The sequence below is a fragment of the Hemitrygon akajei genome, chromosome 3, assembly GCF_048418815.1.
Source record: "Hemitrygon akajei chromosome 3, sHemAka1.3, whole genome shotgun sequence".
In the NCBI taxonomy this organism is placed as follows: domain Eukaryota; kingdom Metazoa; phylum Chordata; class Chondrichthyes; order Myliobatiformes; family Dasyatidae; genus Hemitrygon; species Hemitrygon akajei.
The window spans coordinates 132329591-132346288 of NC_133126.1; the positions used below are offsets into that span (position 1 = coordinate 132329591).

Genomic DNA, 16698 nt, shown 5'->3' on the forward strand with positions numbered 1-16698 from the left:
ACTGGACTACTATATGACAGTTGCTCCTTATTTCTTGATATGTAATACATCTTGTCAGCTGTTGAGATGGCTACATCCACACGCAGTCATTATCTTGGCTGTGTACTCAATCGCGTGAAAGGTCAGTGGCGTGCTTTTTGGGGGTGGGGTGGGAAAATGTCATTTTAAAACATTGGTAATGGGCGATAGTAAATCAGCAGCTCCACAATATTAATGACTTGGAAATGGGTAGACTTCCACTCAGCCATTTTCCTTTTAGCTAATCAGTCGAGGAGCACAATCCTGATCTCGTGTATATAATTTCTATGCAGCTGACCGAGCTTATGGAAGCTCCTCAGAAAGTATCTTGGGTGCGTCTCTGTTATATGGGTTTACAGCACCTGCAGATTTTCTCTGGTTTGATATTGGGAATTTCTTGTCCTTAGATAATATTTTTTTTCAGTTAAGACGATCAGATGTTACTACGGTTGCCTGAGGGGCTTTGCGGAGCAGCGAGGAATGAACGTTGTGATTGTGCTTGCAGAGCACGTTTCAGAGATCCCGGGAAATGGGGGCAGGTTTGCCGGGTTCGCGCCACCAGTTCGCCGCTATTACAGATAGTATTAAGAAGTGACATTTTGACTGAAGAAAGTACGTGATCCTACAAACAATAATGCACGGTGGGATGTACTTCTCGTCCCATCCAATTTTAACTACAGATTAACACACGTGCTGTCAATATTATCTGAATTTTAAGCACGATCAATATTATTCACCGAATTGGATTTAGTTTATCTCCACCCAAGGGAAGTAAAAATATCTGTCAGTGGGCCACACGCGCCCTCCACGTGATTTTATGATGTTAGGTTTCTGGTTTTTAAATGTTTATTGTATTGCTTTCCGATATTTTTAGTGTTTTGCATTGAAGAACGTTCGTGCCAAAAATAGCTTTAACTCAACGTATTCGTTTGTAGAACGCTGGGCCTACTTTCAGTTCTCAGTTTTATTTCAATACTCCTCATTCTTCATGTGCTTCCTAAATATTGCGTGGGCATTTGTTCAGTATCGTTGCTAATGTTGCTTTGTAAAGTCGTTTTCGTCCAGTGAGAAACTCGTCAAAAAGATGTGCCGCCCCCAGTTGAGCTTGTCAGAACCAATTAGCGAAGCACTCTTTTCGAACCAGACCACCAGGGCATATATGATGGACCCGGGCAATTATTTATGGAATGACTAGTCAGTCGACGACATACGTTAATTGTAAGTGACAGGAGTTAGACAATAGCGCTGCTAACTTAGGTCACGGCTAGGAAAAAGCTTTATACATTACGCAAATTATAAATCAAAACGACGACACTATCTTTTATTTGACCTTTATTAGTTATTTGGGGCATGTTGTATTTAGTATCAATTCAATACTGAGTAATTGATGTCAGATAACGGCAATAGAATATATAGTACAGCATTAAATGTAAGGGAATAATGCAGAATTGTTGTAAATAGGTGGTTGCCAGTCAGTATAAGCTTGTTACGTGCGTTTTCTCCGGGTGCTCCGGTTTCCTTCCACAGGTAAATGGTTATTGCAATTTGTCCCGTGATTAAGCGAGAGTTGACTGGCGTTGCTGGGCATCGCGCCTCGAAGGGCCTGTTCCGCGTCGTAGCTCTAAATAGATAATAACGTCCACTTGTGAATTCCCCGGTTGGGTTTAGAGAAAGTCCTTATTAACTGTAGAAACTCGATTCCTTTTCAGTTTTATCAATTCTATTAGGACAACTAATTGCAGAGTAGTCAAAGCTTTTCAGATTGCTCATTTCTTTAATCGTCTGTACGTGACTTAGTTTCCACCATTAGCAGAAGGTGTGCTGTACGGTAGCATATGTGTTCACTCAGTTTTCATACCTACTGCTTTTTAACCTGCGTTTGTATGCATCATTGATGCAACCTATCAATACATTTTTTAAAAGTAGAAGTTAATCTTCACTATTCAAGAAATAAACATAGAACGCGAAAACCAAACAAAAAAGCGTAAAATATTCAGTAAATCGAGCGCCATTCTTCGACCTGAAACGTTCATTCTTGTTTCTCAGTTCGCAGATGATGCCTGACCTACTGAGTGCCTCTTGTGTTTTCTGGTCTTTTTCCCCCCAGATTTCCAGCATTTGAAATTATTGTTTTTCATTTCCTTTTTTTTCTTTCTCGAGTTTTTCCAAATGTTATTCTCAGCTCTTCAAAAGGAAAATTTTCCGCGACCTGCTGTCATGAACACTTTTATTCGTATGCTCTTCTCTGTCATATTATATTGTGGTCTTTATTGTCCAAGTAATATATTCCTACGTTTTTTCACCATCTGCGGAAGATCTTTTCCCACGTGCATTAATGATGCGTACAAACGCAAGTTTAAAAAAACCAGCAGTGTGCTGCATGGTGTCACTTGTATGAAAACATTGGTTGCCCACATATGATACCGTACAACACACCTTCCCAAATGAACACGCCCGAAGTATGGCTTTAGGCTGCGAACAGCGAAATGTTGTCGGCAATTTTCTGCAAGCAAGTTAGACATTAATGAACCCAGTGTACTTCAGACGATGTGCTTTGTGAACCGTTCTCTCAGGTGTCCAGGAATTTGAATGAACGTGCACGTCTTCTCTTTAAGAGAGCAGCCGCAGTGCCATTTGGAAGAATCCCCTGGAGGCGAGATCGAAATTGCACACGTACGTGTGAGCGGCAGGACAGGAAACGGCCAGCGGTTGTATTAATTCATTCGTCCACCTAACAAGGTGACCGGAGATGATCGCGTGTAAAAATCCACTTGTGCCTTTCCAATCTCCATTGATACATCTGCACATCAACGACATTTGTTTGCCTTTATTGTCTTTTTGCCTCATTTTGCCCAGAATTGTACGTTACCTTTGTTGTTACCTGAACTAAAAATTATTATGTGATTTCTCATTTGACATACGAATGATACAACATGGCTTAATCCGCAATATAAAAAATGTAACCTTCCTTGCGTTTTGACGGTTGTATTACTGACTTCAGGGTCCAGATCAACAGATGATAACGTCATCTTTCAATGAAAAAATACTAAGATGATGACAACGTCGGTTAACATGGGAGCATGTTGATCATTGATTACAAAGAAAAACATTTTTTCTGAAATAATTATAGTACCGGGTAGTCACGAAGAAGCTTAACGGCCCAGGTACAAAGTCTTTTCATCTGCCCTTTGCCCATTCTCCGATCAATACCATAATTATACTCACACCAAAACAATGATTTTGAATCCGTTCGTGTGTTGTGTTGGGACTATGCAAAAGTTAAGACAAAAATAGTTTTTTTTCAAAAGTACGGTATTTGATTGCAGATTAATTTCGAAAACAAAGGAAATTTATTATCAGTCAAGTAAATATTTAACATAAAGGTTGCATTATAATGTTCTTTAAAGTACATAACAAAGAAAAATGCGCCCCTCCCCAGTCAGAAAACAGAACAAATGCTATTTGTATACGGAACTTCTTCACAGTCCATTGCATGAAGAAATGAGGATTTTCCTGTTTTCTGTAACAATGTTAGTGGGCAATTTCACGGACTGTATTTTCTCTTTTTTTGCCTCCGCGATTGCGGATGACTATCTCAATGACGTCACTACAAAGTTAGAACTTTCCTCGCTTGGCCTAAAAAGATCCCAAAAAAAGAATAAACGAGAAAATAATCAGAGACAATTCTGCACTTGATCTGACGCGATCCCCTGCAAAGCGAGCTAGGAAAACTCCGCCTGCGGATGATGCCAGACACATAGCCGAGGAAGCCAGCACTTTGTTACAATTGTGGCAACCGAAGTCAATAAGTCTTTGATTGGCAGGAAGTTTAACCAACAAGAGGAGAGAAAGACGACACTGTCACCCAATAAAAGCGTGTAAAGGCGGGACTTCCTCAAGTAAAACTCGCGGTCGTGAAAGCTCTCATGCGCATTGAGACTTTCGCAGGTCTCGGGGTGGTGAAAGGAGAGTTTAATTGGAAAGAGGGAAAAGGGATCACTTTGTTGTTGGATTTTTAAAGCTCCGGTGGATGTTATCTTATTGATTTTGGCACCAAATTTTCAGGAGTGCAGTTTATTGTTCAGGCAAGTCCTTCTTTTTTGCTCGACTCTATTTCCTATGGAGAAAGTAGTGATTACTAATGGTAGAGAAGAACAAGCGCTGCAGTTGGTCACCGCTACCAGTACGTGGTCGGTAGCCCGGAGGGGTGGCTGGAACGTCTGATTGTGGAGCAAGGTCACGCAGGGTTAGGGTTTTGGTTGTGGGGTGACTGAACGACTATGTACTTTTAACGTTCCGACGCCTGAATCCTCCACCATTTGGAGAGAGAGGGAGAGAATAACAGTCGCAAACAGTGAATAGTAATGCCGGGAGCTAAAACTTATTTTCCTAACTCTTGCTGCTTAACTGCTGAATACCACATCTCAGCAGGTTGTCTTCAGCGTTCAGAACAATTCAACCAACTCTTGAACTATTACTCCTACTAGTTCACATTTAACCCGAGCCTTTTCTTCTCTCCTCATTGCTTTCGTGTCGGAAATTTTCCTCTTCGAGACCGTGAATTAACAGCCCACACTTCTGGATGGAAGAACTGGATCAATCGCCTGTAAATGCATTGAAAACGTGGTGGTGGGGGGTCTTTGGAGGAGACCAATCTTGTTAAAACGTGGTGTCCCCCCCCCCAAATTCTGGCGATATAACAAAAAAAATTTCAAGCTTGTTTGCTCGTTCCCTTTATTTCGGGGGAGGAACGGTCAGAATTAAGCCTGAAGTTTTGTGGTGTCTCATCTTTTCTCATTGGGTCCAGTTCGCGAACAGGCAACCTAGAACGCCTGTTTGCTTCATTAACACCAGTGAATTCTACTGATAACAGTATGCACTACCAGGCGAGATTTCCAACTTTCCTGTGTGATTTTAAAGTAGGAAACGTGGGAGAACAACATTTCAGCCCTTTAAACCGCGTAGCAGCGTTAGGAAATCACATGAACAGCCATCTAAAATCTGGTCCTTCAGTTTTCGCCTTTTCTCATCGTTTTAACGGAATTGTGAAGTTAATATTTCTCCCCCCGTGGCACTTTTCCCCTCTGCCCGTAAGTGCTCCCTTGTGTACGCTAGTGGATATTTTGCTTCTCCGAAATGACCATTCACATCTGTATGCCGTTACTTGCTAAATTTGGAAAATAAATCACAATAGTCGCTCCCTGGCAAATGGATCGTTCAACCAGCTAATTGCAGGCATTTTTCCACACATGTAGGCAAGATAACTAAATCGCAATTTCCCATCCTCTTTGTGAACAATTTCATTTATTACCCCCCCCCCTTCATCCGCCTCCCTATTTTACCATTAATATTTGCATAGTTTCTGTTGCAACCACCAAACCGTGAAAGTGAATTCACCATCTCTCAACTCTGGTGTTGCTCCTGTTGAGGTCCCCACCCTGCATCAGTCTTGCATTTTTATTCCAGCTCCTACTGGAACCAGCTTCCACGTACCTCTTCTGCATTTTGTCCCCATTCATGTATTCATTCAATGCAGCCACTGTATTCATGTGCCTGCATTGTTTCTGCAGTTTAGAAAATATGAACAAAAATAGGTATTGGAAATGTGATAAAAACACCGAAAATGCTCATGTCAGGCAGCATTTGTGGAAAGGGAAATACTTCTGGTCTGCAGCCCTTCATCGGAATGTTGACTGTTCCTCTCTCTGTTTAAGTGCTGATTTATCTCAACATAATTCCATTAAAACACCTTTATTAAAGAAAATCTTAAATGACCCCCTTAAGTTGATTACCTTTTAATACACTAAGACAGCTTCTGACACTTGATAGGGGCTTTCAGTTACCTTCTGGTTTTTACTGAGATAAACATTGATTTCAAGTAGCATCAGCCTGTGTGGGAATGCTGTATGTCTGAAACTATGCCCATATTTCATTGTTGTTTTACAGAACTCGGGTTTGTTCCCTTCATAGCTTTTAATACTTATATGTATCAAATAAACAACATTAAAATGCTTGCTACAAGTTTTAGCGTTTCACATTGCTTTGGATTTAAATTTGTTTTTGATATATTTATATGTTTTATCCATCAGATTTTTGATTTGCATAGAGGCTGAGCGAGAGAGCCTGTGGTATGTTGAATTGTCGGCTGAATGAGCAGTTTTTTGGGGTACTGCAAGTCTGTGAATTTATTGATGCTTTGCTGCACGTTTGAGTGCTCGGTGGAGGGTGCTGATGAGATTTTGCTGGTGGGGGAGTCGTTGCCTTGCTGCTGCTTGTGTGTGAGAGGGGGGAGTTGGGGGCTTTGGTGTTCCAATGTTTTTACTGTCATTCGTTCTTTGAGACACCCCTGTTTTTGTGGCTGTCTGTGAAGAAGAAGGATTTCAGGATGTATATTTTATAGATTTCTCTGATATTAAATGTACCTATTGAAAGGTATCAATATACAAACTGAACAGCAATGACTCTTGACCGAAGAACACTGCTTATCATTTCAAACCATTCCTTGCTTTCTACTCCGTGGAGGGACTCTGAATCCCATTTTCAATATTTTCCGTTCATAGCCATAATCTATAAAAGTCGATGTTGCTTGTCAGAGTCGTTTCTGAAGTTCTGCTAAATTGTATTCATTACAATTTCCTCAGTTAATGTGGTTTCTGAAAATTTGAGGTTTGTTTGGAAACCTTTCCTGGTGGCTACAAATTATTCTTTCTATAGTAAGAAATTTGGTAACTGTATCTTAAATTAAAGATTTTCAATTTTATCTTCAACTGTTGGTTAACTGGCCTGCAATTGACATGAGCAGAAACTACGGAAGTCATTTGGCTCTCAAACCTACTCCACCATTGAATATAATTGTTACCGATACTTTTCGTTGGTGTGACTATCTTGGACTACTTCCATCTCCCTTAATGCCATTAATGCTTACAAAATTTTTCATCTATCTACTGAATATTCTCAGCAGCTGAGTTTCTACAGCTACAGTGAGTAGAGAATTTCAAAGATTCCGTGATCTGTGTGAAGAAATTTCTTGTGTCCTGGATGGTTGATGCCTATTTCTGACAGTCTTGGTTCAAGGTGTCCCAACCAACTCTTCATTTACCCTGACAAATATAAGAATTTTACATGGTTCAGTGCTAAGATTTGGATTTTTCTAAATTCTGATGTAGGCATTCTGTCTGTCTAATCTGATTTTCTACAATTTACCTCTGCTATAAGGAATTAAACTGGTGGACTTGAACTGCATTCCTTCTACTGCAAGTATATCCTCACTTATACCAGACCTATGTCAATATTTTGACTACAGTCTCATTGAGGTCCTGTATAATTGGAGTAAGATGTCACTCTTCTGTAGAAATCTCTTTGCAATACAGGTCAAGGTACCACTTGCCTTCCCATTTGCATGTGGTATTTTACTTCATAAAGGCACTCGGTCCTTTCTCGTTGTCAATGTCTTGCAGTTTCTCAACATTTTTAAAATACTCGGTCTAATTTCTCTACTAAAATGGGAGACCCCTGTTTTCATTTCTGTAATTGGTTCCGTCTTTGCTTGTCCTCTGCTATTAATTTAACCTTATTTTCTCCTGCTCTCAGCATACAGTCAAATTCCTTGTTATCGTGAGGAAGCAAACATATCACTTATGATCCTGATAACCAAATTATTGACATGAATTGAGAGGACAGGCCATTTTAGTACTAATTCCTTTGAAAGCTTGAACCCAAAAGTAGTCCATTTATTCCAGTGTCTTTAAGACAACTTTTCTGTCCTTGGTACATAATGAAAGTTTTAAAGTATGAATTTAATTTCCAGGGCTTCTGCAGTTTCCCAGAATCTGATATGTGTTCTGTCCTGTTACAGTGCATGTTCAGTTGTCTTTATCCATCCAACCTGTGCCCATCTATCTGAGGATTCATCTGTTCAAAATTCTCTTCAGTAAATGTTTTTGGATGCACTTACTTTATATGTGATATTTTTAAATATCTTCTGCCATTTGACAATCCTCTGAGAGAATGCCTAGATTTAAAGCATTCATGTGCTTTACTGTATGAAAAACATTTTGAATTTGCCTTAACACCTTCTCTCTTTGGACCATTCTTTAAGAATAGATCTAATGATGCTCTGATCACATCAGGGATGCAACCTGGGGTCAGAGATGTTTCGGGTCTTTTAACATCAGATGCCCTCACCTAGGCGACCCGGCCCTGGTTGATCAAGTCACGACTGGTGTTCAGGTAGCATGTGGTGCAGATCCCCATGGACTGGCTGTCTTCATGCAGACCCACCATGAGTGGGTCAGTGATGTTGCCGATGGCTGTCTGCCTCCTTGTACCAGGAATACCCAATGCGCTGAGGGCACCATAAAGACCTAAGTGAAGCCCCGGTAGCCCGTTTCAGTAGGCATGCATTTTGCCTTTCTGCCCTGCCTCTGGCAGTTGCTTGTTCGTATCTGGCAAGCTTCCACCCATGGGCACCTTCCAGATGCTCCTCCCATGGCATTGCCAGCTCCAGCAGGAGGATGTGTTTTGCTGCCTCTGAGACCAGGAGGATGTTTGGTCTCGAGGTGGTCTTGATCATGTACTGTGGGAACTTTAGTTTTTAATCCAGGTCAGCTTTATTCCTGTCAAGAAATCAGTTGTTTAAAAAACCTTGCTATTTGGTTTGATATTTCACATCAACCAAAAATTTCAGACGGTTCTTTATGTGCTGGAATAAAGTTTTTCAGCTGCTGTGTTGTTTTTGAACAGTTATTACCTGTGTTGTGTGCTTGTTTTTAACCCCCAAATTGCTTTCTAATCTTCCTAAATTTGCTAGAATCAACTCTGCTCTTCTATTTGACATAATGATTTCCTTTGCAATTGCATCCTGAATTGCAAGATATGTTTATTACATTTTAACTGTTTAAATATATTTAACTCATTTATTTGATCTTTTAAATTAACTACCTAAGGTCTTTAACCTGAGGTGTTAAATCATTTTTCCTCAAATGCATTGCTAATTGCATTCCTCTTTTCACAAATGCATTCAGACCATTTAAACTTACAAATTTCCCATTTTTACTTCTGTTTGTGGCATCTGCAGTTTTGTTTCTCTTTGGAATTAGGTGTGATTGGTTTTGAGATTTATAACAAAAACCAAAAGAAGAATAACGCTTGTACTAAATTTATTTTTGGGATTTTTACTCAACATAAAAAGAGATGGCTTGTAAAAGCTTCATTTTTATCTTGTGTATAATGCACATGTGCAATGATATTGTGCATTTTTTTCCTGCACGCATATGCTTTGCTGTAGACTCTACAGGTGTCAGCTAGAATTAATTGGTGCACTGAAATGTGGTCATATTTTTTCCTGAACCTAAGTGCATATTGCAGAACCATAGAACTACATATGAATGGGCTGCTTCTCGTGTTCTGTGGTTTCTTTTGTAAAGCCATGCAATTGTTTCCATATTTACTCTTTCTAGATATTTTGTCCTTCAGGTTTGCTCATGTTAGTTTTTAAGCTGCTACTTTGTGGGTACTCACAGCACTTCTTCAAAGACCATATTCCAGGCTGTGTATTTTATAAAATTTTAATTCCTTTTGTTGTTCAATTGCAATCATTCAGAGTCTTAGTCATATAACGTGGATGTGGGCCTTTCAAATCAACATGTCCATATTGACTGTTGCCCAGAGAGCTAGATACTTGTTTGTTCCACAGCCCTCTGAACCTCTCATCTGAGTACTTATTGATTTTTTTTTAACTTAATTTGTTACCTCTGATTATCAACTATCATGGGAAATGTTTCACCTCTACAGTGTGTAACTGCTTGTCATTGTAAGCACTTCCATCAGTTATCCTCTGAACCTCTTTTCTAATGGGAAGACTTAGCTGTAGTTAACCCATATAGTAAGTTATTTTTCTGTGGTATCTTCTAGTCTGTTTGTGTTTTTTTTTTGATAGTGTGGAACGCAATCAAACTGGTAGTTTATGAAAATATTGGCTTTAGTACTGTATGCCTTTATCCATGGTCTCCATCTTTGTCTGGTTATTTTCAAAGCATGGTGTATCTTTCCCCCAGTGCTTGCTGTTCTTGCTCCCATTAAAAATGGTGCAATTTAGTTTGTATTGTGATGCCATCTCTTATTAAGAGGTATGTTTCAGTCTTTCTTGCAGCTTACTCAATCCTTCCTTCCATAGTTATAGCAGTTAAAATAAAAAGGCACCAAATTCCAGTTAATTATATAAAGCAGGGATACAGGATCAGGTAATTTGTTGTAGCTGCATAATGTGGGAGCTGATGGACTCATTGTGGTTTCTGGTGGCCACATCTGCAGAAAGTATTGGCAGCTTGTGGAACTTGAACTCAAAGTTGGTGACCTGGGTTGTTATCTTCCAACTCTATGACATATCATGCAGGGTGAGAGTTACCTGGGCATGGTGATTCAGGCTGCAACCATGAGAATAACTATTTCAAATTTTATCTGTGGTCATGTTTAGGAAGGTGTGACTGAGTGAGGCAGGTAGGAAGAACCAAGAGGAAGTGCTGGAGGAACCAAGGTTGTGGATAAATCATTAAACTAAATAATGGTGATGGGGGGGGTGGGATATTCCACAGTTTGGAAGCATATGGATGAGGCAAAAGACGGGAGGAAGGTGAAGGAGGGTTAGAGGCGTTACTGAAGTCTCCAGAATAAGATGTATCAGTATCACAGTTAAGTAAAGGTAATTACAAAGGCACGAGAGGAACTGATCAAAGTTCTCTAGAAGGGGACTTGAACAGGGATGACATTAGAGCAGCAATGGCAAAAGTTTCTGGGAGTAATTCCAACATTGCAGGATCTCAAACAGAAGAAACATTCTAAAGGATGAGGCAATGGTGTCGAGAAAAGACACAACGAAAGCCAGAGCGTACAGTATAGCCAAAAAGTGGAAAGCTGGATGATTGGTAAGCTTTTTTTTTAAAAAAAAGCAACAGAAGGCAACTTAAAGCAATATGGAAAGAAAAGATGAAATACAAAGTTAAGCTAACCAATGGTATACAAAGAATAAAAAAAGGGGGTAAGAGTGGATATTGGACTGCTGGGAGATGATGCTGGAGAGATAGCAGTGGGGAACAGCAGACGAACTCTAGTATTTTGTCAGTCTTCATTGTGGAAGAAGCAAGCAGTATGCCAGAAGTTCAAGTGTGTCAGGGACAGAAATGAATGTAGTGACCATAGTTGAGGAGAAGATGCTTAGGAAGCTGATAGGTCTTAAGGTAGATAAATCACCTGAACAAGATGAACTGTACTCTTAAGTTTCTGAAAGAGGTAGTTTAAGGGATTGTGGAGGCATTAGTGGTGATATTTCAGGAATCACTGGATTCTAGAATGGTTCCAGAGGACTGGAAAAGGGCAAATGTCGCTCTACTCTTCAAGAAGTGAGGGAGGCAAAAGACATGAAAGTGTAGGCCAGTTAGCCTGACTTTCATTGTTGGCAACATGTTGGAGCTCATTATTAAGGATACTGTTTCAGGGTACATGATAAAATAGGCCAAAGTCAGTATGGTTTTCTTTAAGGGGAAATCTTGCCTGACAAATCTGTTGGAATTCTTTGAGGAAATAACAGGTAGGATAGATAAGGGAGAGTCGGTGGGTGTTGTGTATGTGGAATTTCAGAAGATCTTTGACCAGGTATTGCACATGAGGTTGCTAAACAAGATGAGATTTTTGGTACTGCAGGAATGATACTAGCATGGACAGAAGATTGGTTGTCTGGCAGAAGGCAAAGTATGGCAATGCAGACTTTTTTTCTGGTTGGCTGCCAATGATTAATGTTCTGCAGTGGTCAGTGTTGGGTTTGCTACTTTTACTTTCTATATCAATGATCTGGTTGATGGAATTGGTGGCTTTTTGGTCAAGATAGGTGGAGGGGCAGACGATGTCGAGAAAGCAGGGAGCTCACAGAGAGGGTCTGGAGGAGGTTTGCAAGAATGGTTCCTGAATGAGAAGTTTAATGTATGAAGAGCGTTTAGCTGCTCCACACCTGTTCTCACTGGAGTTTAAACAGGCGGGGTGGGGGGGGGGGGGTGTGGAGGCTCGTTGAAACCTACCATATATTGAAAGGCCTGGATAAAGTGGACATATGAAGGATGTTTCCAACAGTGGGAGGGTTTATCACCAGAGGGCACAGTCTCAGAATAGAAGGATGTCCCTTTACAACAGAGATGAGGAACTCCTTTTACCAGAGGGTGGTGAATCTATGGAATTCATTGCCGCAGATGGCTGTGGAGGCCACGTCATTGGGTATATTTAAAGTGGAGGTTGATAGGTTCTTGATTAGTAAGGATGTCAAATTATGTGGAGAAAGCAGGAGAATGGCATTGAGAGGAAAATAAACCAGTCATGATCAAATGATGGAGCAGAATTGATGAGTCCAATGGTCTAAATCTGCTCCTTTGTCTTATGGCCTTAGATTTTCTGGTAGGTTATGGCTGTTCATGATTGTACAAGGGAGGAATACTGAAGTAGTTTCCTGTTGCCGCCTTCAGTTGCAGTTTCCGTACTGGATGAGTAAACCTGGCCATTGATCAGCAGATTCATCTGCCCAGCGTTTTTAGTTTTGCAACCATAAATTCTAATTTGTAGAATCTGCCTGTAAAAAAAACAAAAAAACAACAACAACAACAACAAAAAAAATCCACCACCTGCAAGCCATGGCTTCACGTGACCCTGGCTGGGAGGCTGAACAGGTACTACACCTTGTCCAAGGGTGACCTGTAGGCTATCGGAAGGAAGGAGCGCCTTACACTTCCTTTTGCTGAGCAATTGCACAGCACTGACACAATGCAGCAGAGATGTGGTTCCTCAGAAGAGTGCTATGCATATCGTATCCGGACAGGATAACCAATGAAGAAGTTCTACAGAGAGAGAAAGCAAGTTGTACATAAAAAAAAATCAGAAAACGGCAATCAAAATTCTTTGGACACGTCATGCGAAGAGAGACATGAGAACATTTAGTTACAACTGAAAAGCTGGAAGGAAAAAGAAGCAGAGGCAGTCAGAGAATGAAAATGGTAGATGGATTAACATCGTGGTTAGAAACAGGGGAGGCAACAACTACATTTCGGAGGGTCAGGGACCGTGATGGATGGAGAGACATGATCGCCCAGGCTGAATCGCAGGGCACCTGAATGATAATGTATGACTGTTATTTGCTCCATTGCTCTGTACATAACACCAATTTGAAAATCATATCCTGATCAGTAAGTTGAAAAAAAGCATCAATTCAGAATTGGGTTTAATATCACTGGCATATGTCATGAAACTTGTTAACTTTCTGCAGCAGTACAATACAGTACATGATAAATATGGGAAAACCAGACTTCCAGTAAATGTATATATGTACAGTATATTAAATTAAATTAAGTTAAGTAGTGGAAAAACAAATTAAAAGAAGTAGTGAAGTAGTGTTCAGGGGTTCAAAGCCCATTTAGAAATTGGACGGCAGAGGGGAAAAAGCTGTTCCTGAATCACAGAGTGTGTGCCTTCAGGCTTCTGTACCTCTCTCCTGATGGTAACTAGGAGAACACTGGTGAAAGTTATTCATACTGCCCTTGATCTGAAGAATAACTACTACTGCACTGTTGTCTGCTTTCTATCTGGGTTGATTGGACTTAATCACAAAATAGCTAGTTTAAGAGTTGAGAGTCCAGGATTTTCTGACCAGTAGCTGCCTACACTTAGGCTAAATCTAGGCTTGCCTTGAGTTCACTCCCTGCAGAGCCCTCTGCAAAATTATGCACAAGGTAAGCCTTTCTGGGAATGTACTGTTACAACAGAAATGACAGAATAATAATAGATGCCTCACTAATCTGTGCCCTTAATTAGCCAGGTTGATAACAAAGTTGTACATTTCTTATTTCAGTTGTTTAAAATATAATTGAGGATTAAATAATGAGATGACTGTGCTGTTTGAAATGGATGCTAATTTCTTGATCATTTGGTAAATTTACCCCCTCCCCCCACATATTACAATGGTGCCTGTAGAAATATGTCCTAGAAAATTGGCTGTTATCTTCCCTGCATAACAACAGTAGGTAGATTTCAACTTGCTGCTTCAGTTGTTAAATGATTTGGGATCAGTTGTCAAATGCTTTGGACCTAAAAAGACATGTCTGAATGACTGGCATCGTGTTGCACTCACCTCAATAATAAGCAAGTGCTTTGAGAGCCTGGTCAAGGACTACATCTGCAGCTTGCTACCCACCAAACTAGACCCCCTACGACTGTCCTACCGACACAACCGATCAACAGATGATGCAATAGCCACAGCTCTATATACGCACGCACGCGCACACACACACCTGGAGAAGAGGGGTGCTTATGTGAGAATGCTGTTCTTGGACTACAGTTCAGCAGTCAACACCATAATTCCCTCCAGGCTCGACAAGAAAAAGACACTTTGGCCTGACTTTGGCTTGTGTAGCTGGATCCTGGACTTCCTGTCAGATCACCAGCAGGTGGTAAGAGAGGGCTCCCTTACCTCTGCCCCTCTGACCCTCAACACAGGCTGTGTACTAAACCCCTTCCTTTACTCTCCATATACCCATGACTGAGTCGCCACCCACAGCTCCAATCTGCTAATTAAATTTGCTGACGACACTACACTGATTGGCCTAAGCTCAAATAATAATAATGAGGCATCCACAGAGAAGAAGTCATCTTCTTGAAACTATGAAACTATGTTTCTTGACATAGTGGTGTCAAGAAAACAACCTCTCCCTCAATGTCGCAAAACAAAGGAGCTGGTTGTGGATCTGGGGTTGAGAATGGGAAGAGCTTTAAGTTCCTGAATATAACCATAGAGGATCTCATGTGGTTTGTACATAACCGGTTGTGTGGTGAAAAAGGTCCAACAGTGTCTCTTTCACCTCAGACAGTTGAAGAAATTTAGTGTGGGGGCCCCCAAATTCTAAGAACTTTCTATAAGGGTAGAATTGAGAGCATCTTACCTGGCTGCATCACTGCCTTGTATGGGAACTTTACTTCCCTTAATCGCAGGACTCTGCAGAGAGTGGTGTGGACAGCCCAGCGCATCTGTAGATGTGAACTTCCCACTGTTCAGGACATTTACAGAGACATGTAATTGAGGACCCGAGTCACCCCAACCACAAACTGTTTTAGCTGCTACCATCTGGGAAACGGCTCTGGGACAGCTTGTTAATATTGACTGTCCTATTGTACATTACTATAAATTGCACAATTGGACGGAGATGTAATGTAAAGATTTTTACTCATGTATATGAAGGATTTAAGTAATAAAGTCAATTCAATTCAAAATTCATTTTGGAAAGCTTTGTGCTTATTGGTTGCGTTATCTCATGTACTGCTGATTGCTGGAAGGGGAAGGGACTCTTCTTAAAGTGAAATTCTGTCCTTGACAGGTGGCCTTGATTTAAAGTCACACAGCCCAATGAGATTAGAAAGTCCATATTAACAAAGTGGAGAAGGTTTCTGCTGCAGTTCTCAAACTCAGCATGAGTTTACAACTTTATCTCTCTCATCTGCCGAGGAGAATATTCATTGGTTGTAAGATTTATCTTGAGTTTGACTTTTCCCAGAAACAGCATCTCCGTTCTACCTTTTTTATTTTAAGCAAGTTCACCACAGACCCACTTGTTATGCAGACGAAGGTCAAGGAACACAGACTCATTGTTTCAATTCGTCTATCACCGTTCTGGCAGTGCTATTGTACCTCACACCCGTGAAGTTCCTCACTGAAGCAAAGCAAATTTACAGATTGCATGGGGAACTTCAACTTGTTTTGCTTCCACCCAGAAGCAAGTTGATTATTGAGCTACAAGTATGCAGATGGTATTTTTGTCTAGGCATACTTAGAAGCTAGTCTCCAAGTCTGGAGGAACATTGTTTTGTTTGGTTGTATGTACTGTCAGATGATAATAAACTTGAAGTCTGATTTGTTCACTGACACACACCTGAGAATGGGCCTGGTCTTGTATCTTGAGGTTCACCTTGACTCATTCCTAGTTATAGCAGGTTTATCATACAAGGAGAAATTTAATTTTTGAGTTCTGAAGAATAAGAGGTAACCATATTGAAATATATTGCATGTAAGCAAATGATGTCTCTTGGCTGAGTTTTGTTTGAGTTCACAGTTCAAGTAAAATTTATTATCAGAGTACATACATGTTATCGCATACAATTCTTAGATTCCTTTCCTGCGGGCATTGCGTCTCAACTGAATAAGTAGTCAATTTTAAGAGGGAAATTAGATTTTGTGTCATTCAGAAGGTGGCTAATATTACTTCAGGGTATGGAGACTTGTAAATTGCATTTTTTTTAAAATGGTGGGGGAGAAATCGAGGTTCATGTGGATAGGGCAAAGAATGGTGTTGAGGAAGAATGCTGTCGTTGATCTTGCTAAAACAAAGGGGATTGAATTGCTCCTCCTGCTCCTGTCACTTGCCTCCCTACGTTCTCCTGGCTTGTGTAAAATGTCTTGCACAGCTGCCTCTCTGTGGACATGTAGAAACCGGCTCCCAGTGTTATTCCCAGTTTAGTTTTGATACTACGTTGTGTTAGACTAAAGCAGTGGGCCTGTACTTCAAGAAAATTATGCTGTTCCTGTAGGCTAGTATCTTGAAAAGAAACCTTTGTGATCATTAACTGAATCACTAACTCTTCACCTGAGCTGCTCTGCAT

General features: G+C 40.5%; 1 protein-coding gene across 2 annotated transcripts in view; it reads left to right on the forward strand.

Moving 5' to 3' along the window:
• The first annotated feature begins 3938 nt into the window (after positions 1 to 3938).
• Positions 3939 to 16698, forward strand: part of LOC140725402 (SH2/SH3 adapter protein NCK1-like) — a 208872-nt gene continuing 196112 nt past the window's right edge. For both annotated transcript variants that reach the window (XM_073040825.1, XM_073040824.1), the window contains exon 1: positions 3939 to 4103. The gene's annotated coding sequence lies outside the window, so the exon portion shown is untranslated. The remainder of the gene's footprint in view (positions 4104 to 16698) is intronic.